Here is a 12,029-nt window from a genome sequence, read left to right as displayed (position 1 = left end):
ACCCACACTCCAGGCACCCAAAAAGAATGTTAATCAGCATTGTCTGGTTTTTCAGTTAACTCCTGTTACAGCTTCAAGAAACTATGGTCCAGCGTGCATTTTAAATTTAATCTAAATCCATGTTCAAGTCTAAAGGCTGGTTGCTGAAGTTATTTGCTGATGTTAATGTTTGCAACATACCCTAATTCCAGAATATGGCCTCGTACTAAAACAAACTTATAAGAACATAAGACCATAGTAGCATAATTAAGTCGTTTGGCCTATTGAGTCTGCTCCACCATTTCATCACCATTTCATCCATTATTCCTCTCAGCCCAATCTCCTGCTTTCCTCCTGTTTCCCTTCATGCCTTGACCAGTCAAGAATCCATCAACCTCTGCCTTAAATATACATACAGACTTGGTCTCCACAGCTGCCTGAATAAACAAATTCCACAGATTCACCACTCTTTGGCTAAAGACATTCCTCCTCATCATTGTTGCAAAAGGATGGCCCTCTATTCTAAGGCTGTGTCCTCTGATCTTAGACTCTCCCACTTTAGGAAACATCTTCTTCACATTCATTCTATCAAGGCCTTCCAGCATTCAATAGTTTTCAATGAGGTCACCCGTCATTCCTTTGAATTCCAATGAATACAGGGCCAGAGCCATCAAACTCTCTTCAGGTGACAAGCTGTTCAAACTTAGAATTATTTTCATAACCCTACTTTGAACTCTCTCCAGTTTCATTACAACCTTTCTAAGATGCAGGGCCCAAAACGACTCACAATATTCCAACTGAGGCCTTATCAGGGCTTTATAAATTTTCAGCATTACATCCTTGCTTTTATATTCCAGTCTTCTTGAAATGAACATTAACATTGCATTTGCCTTGCTCACCACAGACTCAGACTGCAAATTAACCTTTAGAGAATCCTGCACAAGGATTCCAAATAACAAACAAGAGAAAATCAGTAGATGCTGGAAATCCAAGCAATACACATCAAAGAGTAAAAAGTCAATACAATGAAGGGTCTCGGCCTGAAAAGTCAACTGTCTACTCTTTTCCATAGATGCTGCCTGGCTTTCTGAGTTCCTCCAGCTTTTGTTGAGTGTTAGAAAGATTCCCATCCCCTTGCACCTGTATATTTTTATTTTATTTTCTGTCCATTTAGAAGACAATCAATCTTATCATTTTTTTCTACCCAAGTTCATACACATCCTGACATCCTTCACGTCTTTTCCCATTCTCCTAATTTGTCTAAATCATTCTGTAGCCTCTTTACTTCATCAAAGTGAAGTGTCCCTCCACCTATCTGCAAATTTTGCAACTATGCCATCAATTCCATCATCCAAATTATTACCATATAATGTTAAAAGCATCAGTCCCAACACAGATCCCTAGTCACCGGCAGCCAACCAGGAAATACTCTTTCTTCCCACTCTTTGCAGCCTGTCAATCAGCCATTGCTTTATCCACACTAGAATCTTTTCTGTAAACCATGGGCTCGTAGCTTGTTAAGCAGACTCATTTGTGGCACCATGTCAAAGGCCTTTTAAAAGTTCAAAACCATAACATTAACTGTTTCACCTTTGTCAATCCTGCTTGTTAATTCTTCGCAGAATTCCAACAGATTTGTCAGGCAACATTTCTCCTTGTGTAAACCATGCTAAATATGATTTATTTTATCATATGTGATGCACCATCATAACTCTCTGAGACGTGAGGCGAGATATCGGCTTTTATTGACTGGAAGAAAGAACAAGCAGTAGTTGACCACCATACTATATCCTAGAGACTGAGGGCTGGGCTCAGGCCTCAATCGCCTTTATACCGGGGTCCGTGGGAGGAGCCACAGGAGCAGTCAGCGGGGAGGGGGGGGGGGTGTCCAGACAGGTATATGTAGTTCACCACAATATGGATCCAAGTACCCCGAAACCACATCCATTGCAATCGACTGTCACATCTTTATAATTGACCCCAACAGCTTCACAGCCACTGAGGTCAGACTTCCTGGTTTATAGTTTCCTCTCTTCTGCCTCTCTCCCTTTTTGAAGAGAGGAGTGACATTTGCTATTTTCCAGTCTTCCAGAACCATTCCAGAATCTAATGATCATTGAAAGATCTTTACTAATGCCTCCATAGTCTCTTCAGTCATCCCTTTCAGAATCCTGGGCTGTACACCATCTGATCCAAGTAAAGTCAAGTCAAGTTTATTGCTATTTAATGATATATATGTATATAATGTACATATCCATTTAATGTATTGTATATAGAAACGAGACATTGTTTCTCTGAACCAGGGTGTAAAACACTATTGTACAGTTGTACATCTAACGCAAATTACACACAATAATGTATGAAGATAAGGATAAAATCTACATATGAATCACATATTGGTAACATACTAAAGTGCATCAATATTAAACATTGTACTGGAACAGACGAACCAGTGACTCTTTGAATATGATGCGGCAGGGTGTTCAGAAGCCTAATGACTTGGGAGAAGAAACTGTTTCTTATCCTGACCATTCTTGTTTTTATGCATCGGAGTCTCTTGCCTGATAGTAAAAAGTCAAAGAGGATGCTGGATGAATGGGTGGGATCCCTAATAAGGACCCTGTAGTGCCCCTGATAAATGTCCCCAAGCATGTTAGGGAGATCCTGTCAGGTGTTCTTGCAGTCCTTTGTAGGGTACAGAGGAGATGTCAGGGCTAAGTTTTTTATGCAGAGTGTGGAGAGTGCATGGAATGGGCTGACGGCGACGGTGGTGGAAACAGATATGACAGCATCTTTTAAGAGAATCCTGGACAGGTACATGGAGCTTAGAAAAATAGAGGGCTATGGGTAACCCTAAGTAATTTCTAAGGTAAGGACATGTTTGGCACAGCTTTGTGGCAGATTCCCCACCAGTTTCTGGGGTATGGTGGTGTTGAATGGCGAACTGAAGACTATAAACAGCAATCCAGGTGACTTGTCTACCTTCAGACATTTCATTTTTCCAAGAACCTTCTCTTTAGTAATGGTAACTTCACACCCTTCTTGACCCCTGACATCTGAAACTTCCACCATATTTCTGGTATCTTCCATGGTGGAGATTGGTGCAAAATACTTTTTCTGTTCATCTGCCATTTCTTTCTCCACCATTACGGCCTCTCCAGCATCATTTTCCAGCAGTCTAATATCTACTTTTGCCTCTTTTACTTTATCTGAAGAAACTTTAGTACGCTCTTTAATAGTACCTTTTTAATGACTTTCTTAGTTGTCCTTTGTTGGTTTTTAAAAGCTTCCCAGTCCTCTAACTTCCCACTAATATTTGCTCTATTATATGCCCTTTCTTTGAATTTTATGTTGGCTTTGTCTTTTCTTGTTAGCGACTGTTGTGTCATCTTTCCTTTAGAATACTTCTTCCACTTTGAGATATGTATATCCTGTGCCTTCTGGATTGCTTCTAGAAAAACCAGCCATCCCAGCTCTGCTGTCCTCCCTGCCAGTGTTCTTTTCCAAATAATACTGGCCAACTCCTCTCTCATGTCTCTGTAATTTCCTTTATTCCACTGTAATATTGATATATCTGACTCCTTCTTCTTCTCAAATTTCAAGGTGAATCTGATCATATTATGATCACTTGCCACAAGGGATCTTTTACTAAGCTCCCTAATCAATTCTGCTTTATTTCAAAACACCCAACTCAGAATAGCTGACTCTAGTAGGCTCAACCACAAATTACTCTAAAAAGCCATCTCATAGGCAGTCTATAAATTTCCCTTCCTGTAATCCAGCATCAACCTGATTTTCCCAATTTACCTGCATATTGAAGTCCCCCATGACTATAGTAACCTTGCCCTTTTGGAGTGCGTTTTCTATCTCCCATTGTAATTTGTAGGCCACATCCTTACTACTGTTTGGGAGTCTGTATATAACTCCTATCAGGGTCTTTTTACTCTTGTACTTCCACAATGATTCAACACTTTTGGACTCCATGTGACTTTCTAGTGACTTGATTTCATTTTTTACCAACAGAACAATGCCAGCCCTTTTGCTTTGTGTATCCTTGGATGTTAAGCTCCCCGCTATAATCTTCCTTCAGCCACAATTCAGTGATACCTACAACATCATAGCTGCTTCTCTACAACTGTGCTACATGTCTATCTACCTTATTCTCTATACTGTGCACATTCATATTTAGCACCTGCAGTGCTACATTCTTTCTGCATTTCACAGGGATCGCTCCCTATGCATCTCCCTTGTCCACTCATCCCCCCCATCCCTTCCCACCAATCTCCCTCCTGGCACTTATCCTTGTAAATGGAACAAGTGCTACACCTGCTCTTACACTTCCTCCCACATCACCATTCAGGGCCCCAGACAGTCCTTCCAGGTGAGGCGACACTTCACGTGTGAGTCGGCTGGTGTGATATTCTGCGTCTGGTGCTCCCGGTGTGGCCTTTTATATATTGGTGAGACCCAACGCAGACTGGGAGACCATTTCGCTGAACACCTACGCTCAGTCCGCCAGAGAAAGCAGGATCTTCCAGTGGCCGCACATTTTAATTCCACGTCCCATTCCCATTCTGATATTTCTATCAATGGCCTCCTCTACTGTCAAGATGAAACCACATTCAGGTTGGAGGAACAACACCTTATATATTGGCTGGGTAGCCTCCAACCTGATGGCATGAACATTGACTTCTCTAACTTCCGTTAATGCCCCTCCTCCCTTTCTTACCCCGTCCCTGACATATTTAGTTGTTTGTTTGTGTTTTTTTTCTCTCTCTCTGCCCATCACCCTGTCTGTTCTCCATCTCCCTCTGGTGCTCCCCCCTCCCCCTTTCTTTCTCCCGAAGCCTCCCGTCCCATGATCCTTTCCCTTCTTCAGCTCTGTATCACTTTCACCAATCACCTTTCCAGCTCTTAACTTCATCCCACCCCCGCCAGTCTTCTCCTATCATTTCGCATTTCCCCCTCCCCCCACTACTTTCAAATCTCTTACTATCTTTCCTTTCATTTGGTCCTGACGAAGGGTCTCGGCCCGAAACGTCGACAGTGCTTCTCCTTATAGATGCTGCCTGGCCTGCTGTGTTCCACCAGCATTTTGTGTGTGCTACATTCACCGTTTCAATTTTGTCCATCATTTGCATTGCAACTCTTCCTGTTTTGCCCCAGCAATCACCTTCCCTCACTACACATACCCTCTGTTTGTAAACCAGCTACCTCATCTTCAGCACTATTATCCACTTTTCCTACAATACTTCTTCCATTAAAATATATATAGTTCAGGACACTAGTCACACTATGCTCAACCTTTTGATTCTTGACTTTGTCTGAGGTCTTACTGACATCAGCCTCCACAACCTCTCCACTAACTGTTCTGGCACTCTGGTTCCCATCCCCCCAAAACTCTAGTTTAAACCGCATTGTGTACTGTAACACTTACCCAACAGACTGGTATATGTCCAGGGGAAAAGGAGATCCAGCCACTCACCAACCCCACCTCCCGTACACGCAGGTGCTATGAGAATCAAGTTTATCAAGAGAATCAAGTGTACAGACACACCATATCAAACTCACACCAGATACCATTATGGTATACACTTTAAAGATTTTACTAAAACTAAAAGAGTACTATGCAATACAGTATATATGAAGGAAAAGAAAATAAAGTAAAAGGCGCCAACTTATCAAAGTTCAGTCAATTTAGTGCACATTGTTGGAGCTCAACCATCGAACCATTTGACCTCTCGTCACTTTCCTCCGACCTCCACGTCCTTGCACTTGGGACCACCTTCCTCGGCGTCTCCTTCCTGACTCCCCTGAAAAGGCTGCAAAACCCCCAAGCTCCCAGCCTCACAAGACAAAGTAACATTCCCCTTTGGTTAAAAAATGAATACAATCCCTATATCAGCAAGTCCAAAGCTAAACAACTGCGAGAGAAAACACTTATCAAACATAAAAGCATTCCTACTCTAGCAAACCAAAGAAGCCATTTTGACTAACATACACAGTACATTGTACAGTAGCATTAACAAACCTTCCTGCTGAGATATTAGTCCTTCTCCAGTTCAGGTGCAAACTGTCCCTTTGTTACTGGTCCCACTTCCCCTCAGAAAGAGCCCAGTGATCCCAAAATTTTATGCCCTTCCTCCTACACCACCTCCTTGGCCATGTATTAAACTGAATATTTTTCCTAGGTCTGGCCTCACTTACTCATGACATGGGTAGCAATCCTGAGATCACAACCCTGGAAGTCCTGCCCTTTAACTTAGCAACTAACTCCCTGAACTCTCGATGCAGAACCTTGTCACTTGTGCTACCCATGTCAATAACTCTGTTAATAATAGTGGAATCATGTGCTGAGAATGAATCAGAATCAGTTTCACTATCACTGACTTAAGTTGTGAAAGTTGTTTTGCAACAGCAGTACTGTACAGTTTAGGCTGATTGGGTTCGTCAGCTGTAGTTAGCAGTTCATCTATGAGAAAGTAAACTCTGATTTCAAACCTCTACTGCCTTGCGGCTATACCCACTCATGGGGAAGGCTTTGAGAGTAAACCCTGAGGGAAAAATCTGGAGCTGGAGCCCCTATCGGATGCTGACTGGCAACTCCTGCAACACTGCTGGTACCAAACTGTATCGGTCTCTGCCATTCCTTTGGGTTCATTAGATGCTTGGAGAGGGGTCCTCGCTACATGGGCAACAGCCTAGTCTCTGTATCACACTGCCCAGGCTTGAGTATCTGTACAGCTAGGATGCAATATTCATGGTCGACTCTGACCAATGGAGGCCCTCACCTCATAGAGCGATACTTAAAATACCTATAAACTTCAATAAGAAATGTATATAAAATAATTAAATAAATCATGCAGCAAAAAGAGCAAAAATAGTGAGATAGTGTCCATGAGTTTATTGTTTGTTCCAAAATCTAATGGCAGAGGGAAAGAAGCTGTTCCTGAAATGTTGAGTATGTGTCTTTGGGTTCCTCTGTGATAGCAGTAATAAGATTAGGGCATTAGGGTGGTGAAGGTCTTTAGTGATGGATGCCACTCCTTGGGGCATCATTTTTTGAAGTTGTCTTCCATGGTGGAAAGGGTAGTGCCCATGACTGAGTTGACTGAATTTGCACCATCTGAAGCTTTTCCTGACTCTGTGCAGTGGCGCAACATGCTCAGTTTTCCAACATGTGGATTTATTTTCATACCCAGAGAAGGCATGGACTAAAGCAGAAAAATCTTAATTTTATTCCATTTGCTATTCATCAATCTTTTTTTGCCAATCATAGATACATGTCCCTCCCAATTTATGAAGACCCAACATATGTACAGCCCATTCATATGGACAAACATTTGGGAGGTCATAAAGATGGATTGCTTACTGCAGCCACATTTTGGTTTACAAAGGAAAGGAATCCTGCCATGATTGGAGATGATCTGAATAAAAATTAAGTTCCAAATGTGCAGTGGTAATGATAATAAAATTATTAGCATGATCCACTATAATACTACTAATACAACTTTGAGAAAAAGAGAATACAGAAGCAGAGGAGATGGCCAAAATTAATTGGAAAAGAACACTGTCAGGGATGATAGCAGACCAGATGGTATCACCCCAGGGTTCTGAAAGAAATTGTCGAGGCATTAGTAATGGAACACAACAAATGTCTCTCAACTCTTGAAGAAGGGAGAGAGGCAGAAGAAAGGAAATTATAGATCAATTAGTCTGACCTCAGTGGTCGGGAACATGTTGGAGTCAAATGTTAAGGACGTGGTTTTGGAATACTTGGAGGCACATGATAAAGAAAAGGCCTGAGTCAGCATAGTTTTCTCAAGAGAAAATCTTGCCTGAGAAATTTGTTGGAATTCCTTGGAGTAATAACATGAAGGGTAGACAGAGGAAAATTGGCGGACATTGTGTACTTGGATTTCCAGAAGTCCTTTGAAAAGGTGCCACACATGAGTTTGCTTAACAAGTTAAGAGCCCATGATATTACAGGATAGATACTAGCATGGGCAAAGCAGTGGTTGATTGGCTGAAGGCAAAGAGTGGGAATAAAGGAAGCCTTTTCTGGTTGGCTGCCGGTGACTAGCGGTGTTCTACAGGGGTCTGTGTTGGGACCATTTCTTTTTAACTTATATGTCAATGATTTGGATAACAGAATTGATGACTATGTAGCCAAGTTTGATGATATGAAGATAAGTGGAGAGGCAGGTAGTTTTGAGGAAGTTGAGAAGCTACAGCAGAACTTAGACAGATAAGCAGAACGGGGAGAGACATGGCAGATGGAATATCATGTCAAGAAGTGGATGGTCATGCACACACTTTGGCCAAAGAAATAAAAGCACAGATCATTTTCTAAGTGGAGAGAAAGTTAAAAAATCTGAGGTGCAAAGGCATTAGGAAATTCCTAAATGTTACCTTGCAGGTTGAATTGGTGGTGAGTATGGGAAAAGTGATGTTAGCTTTCATTTGAAGAAGACTCAAATATAACACCAAAGATGCAATGTTGAGGCTTTATAAAGCACGAGTGAAGCCTCACTTGGAGTATCATGAGCAGTTTTGTGCTCCTTATCCAAGAAAGGATATGCTGACATTGGTGAGTATTCAAAGGGAGTTCACGAAAATGATCCCAGGATTGAAAGGCTTGCCATATGAGAAGTGTTTGATGGCTCTGAGCTTCAACTCACTGGAATTCAGTAGATTGAGGGGTGATCTCATTAAAACCTATCAAATGTTGAATAGCCTCGATAGAGTGGATGACGAGAGGATGCAGTAGGGTCTAAGACCAGAGGACACAGCTTCAGAATAGAGGATCGTCCTTTTAGAATGGAGATGAGGAGGAATTCCTTCAGCCAGAGAGTGATGAATTTGTGGAATTTGTTGCCACAGACATCTGTGGAAGCTAAACCATTCGTTATATTTAAGGCAGAGGTTGATAAATCTTGTTTTGTCAGGGCATGAAGGGATATCGGGAGAAAGCAGAAGATCGGGTCTGAGAGCGAAAATGGATCAGCCATGATGAAATAGTGGAGAACAGGCCTAATTCTGCTTCTATATCTTTTGCTGTTTGACAATTTTTGTACCAGCAACACATCAGGTGGGGGGAGTGTAGAATACTATCAATATTTTCCCTTTTTTGCACAGCAACTCGTGTTCAATGTGTTGTTTATGAAACTCAAACATAAGGCACTAGATCTTCACCAAATACCTTTTAATGCAAAGAATCTGCTTTCAGTTATTTGCAACAGAGGACAATGATGAAATTTAGCACCACTAAGGACATCTTCAAAAAGACAGTATGTCAAGAAGGCAGCATCATCATTCAGGGCTCTCTTCATGTAGGAGATGCCCTTTTCTCGTCACTACCATTGAGGTGGTGTTACAGGACCCGGAAAACCCACACTCAATCTTTTAAGACTAGCTTCTTCTCCTCCATTATATTTCTGAATGGTCAATGAGCTCTACTACACTATTCCTCTGTTGTTTTTGTAAATTGTAACTTACAGATATTTTTTATGTCTTGCACTATACTGCTACCACAAAATAATACATTTCATGACAGTGCTAATACACCTAATTCTGATGAACAACACTCTGCAGGTGAGTCTTTGTTCACGTTTTGCACAGCATCTCCTATGTACTAATCTTCCAAACTGAGCATCCACTCTGCTGACAGAGGTTGTGGTGGCGTTGAAGAGGGTCCAAAGGAGGTTCATAAGGATGATTCCAGGAATGAAAGGGTTATCATATGACAAACGTTTGATGGCTCTGGGTCTATACTCACTGGAATGCAGAGGGATGGGGAGGGGGGAATCTCATTGTAACCCTTCAAATGTTGAAAGGCCTAGCCAGAGTGGCTGTGGAAAGGATGCTTCTCATGGTGGAAGAGTCTAGGACAAGACAGCACAGCCTTACAATAGAGGCCGCCCTTTCAGAACAGAGAAGTGGAGAAATTTCTTTAGCCAAAGGGCGGTGAATTTGTGGAATTTGTTGCCACATGCAGTTGTGGAGGCCAGGTTGTTGGGTGTATTTAAGGCAGAGATTGATAGGTTTTTGATTGGACATAGCATAAAAGGTTACAGGGAGAAGGCCCGGAACTGGGATTGAGGAGGAGATGAAAAAATGGATCAGCCAAATGGATCAGACTCAATGGGCCAGTTGGCCTAATTCTGCTCCTATGTCTTATGGTCTAAATCAGAAAAGCAATTACAGAATGCAGAATAAATTGTTAAAATCACAGAGAAAGTACAGTGTAAGCAGATAATAAGGTGCAAAGCTACAATGAGGTAGGCTGAGGATACAAAAAATTATCTTATTGTCTAAGGGACTCTTCAATAATATTATTCAAGATTCAAGATTGTTACTGTCATTCTTCAGTACACAAGTGTAAAGGAGGATGAAATGACTTAGTCCAGATGCAACACAGCATAAAAAATACAATAAACATAGAGAACATTATAAAAATAAACACAGTATATACATACAGGAATTAGTTCATATGCATAGAACAGTGTAATGTACCAAATGCTTTGGGACAGAAGCTATCCTTACGCCTGGCGGTACATGCTTCCATGCTGTTGTACCTTCTGTCTTACGGGAGAGGTAAGAGAGATGATGTGAATTTGAGTTGAGTTTCAGTTTGGTTCTAGTTGAGAACCACTTTAAAAGCATTTGCCATGGCAAACAATGTTCTCTCTCATTTTTTTTTACACGGACCAAGCAGGAAATTTTTACACAGCCTGACAATGGCACAGCATTTCAAATGTTCTACTTTGTAATATGCTCATGCAAACACACAGCACAACTCTCAATACAAGTAAATGACTTCAGGCAGTCAAACAGTCGGCAGGCACAATGCCAAAAGTAAAATGCTTTGACTTGATGGCATCAGTGTTCAGCGGGCCAGCAGTTTATTATCAATGAGTTACCGATGTCCATTCTGCTACAATTTGTACCAGTGTTGTAACTTGAAACACTGACAATGTAAATACGTTGAAGTTCTTAAATGTTTCTGAGGAAAGGTTGTGGTATTTTTCTTATTTAGAAAATTCATTAACACATAGTTAATTACAAGGTATTTCACAATTATATTAACATAGATTTCAAAATTTCTCATGTTTATAATTTCAAAGTTATATCAACATTATGTAAAAGAAGATTTAAGCTGTGAGGCAAGAAAGGGTATGAACATGGAAGCATTTAAGTGACTGCGTGGTCACAGCTTAGAGCAAACAGTGATGGGAAAATATTTCCCATCCAAATTCCCACATCGTATGCAGTTCCTGAAATCATATCTGGTTACTGCATTCACGTTAATCACTCCTGCACAGTCTCAGAGGATAATTGAAATGGTGTGCCATTTTGGCGCATGCTTTCACATTAGATATCGTATCTTGTTGGCCATATTTTCATTTCTTGCAAGGAGGTTAGCCAAATTTGGGTTGTCTAGAGATTCTTAATTATCATTTACTTGCTGAATAAATTTAATTAAGCAAATTAAAAATGAATTGTTTCACAATCAGTAGTGGCTGAAGCAATGTGTGAACTAGCAAAATCTGTAGAAGGAAAATTAAAAACAAGCTTCTCTAAAAGTGTTTAGAGAATTGTGTCTAGAATTAACTAAACCAAAGGGAAAATATTACTACTTAATTAAGATACTTTAATGGCCATTGTAAGGCAACAACAATTTATTTAAGGGTTTAGCCATTAAGCACAGCTTTTAATTACGTAACTTCATAAAATGATGTTAAGAATGCCATAAATTAAATATTGCAATTCGGTTTTCCCAGATGGCATGTATAAACACTAAAGTAATCTTTCTAGATTAAACATATCCATTAAAAAATAGGAGGCTTTCTGAAATGTTGGTTCAGATTTGCTTTTTTTGTGGCTAGATTCATATACTTCATGCCAGGAATAATATAAAATGTCTAAAAGATTCTACAATACCAGGAAGCCACCTACAGAGATTATTCAATTTCAATTTGTCAAAATTGCTGCAAAACAAAACCTGGACCTTGAACATATTAGGACCATAAGAATTGGAATAGAACTAG

The sequence above is a fragment of the Hypanus sabinus genome, chromosome 1 (genome assembly GCF_030144855.1).
Source record: "Hypanus sabinus isolate sHypSab1 chromosome 1, sHypSab1.hap1, whole genome shotgun sequence".
In the NCBI taxonomy this organism is placed as follows: Eukaryota; Metazoa; Chordata; class Chondrichthyes; order Myliobatiformes; family Dasyatidae; genus Hypanus; species Hypanus sabinus.
Note: the sequence above shows the minus strand (reverse complement) of the source record.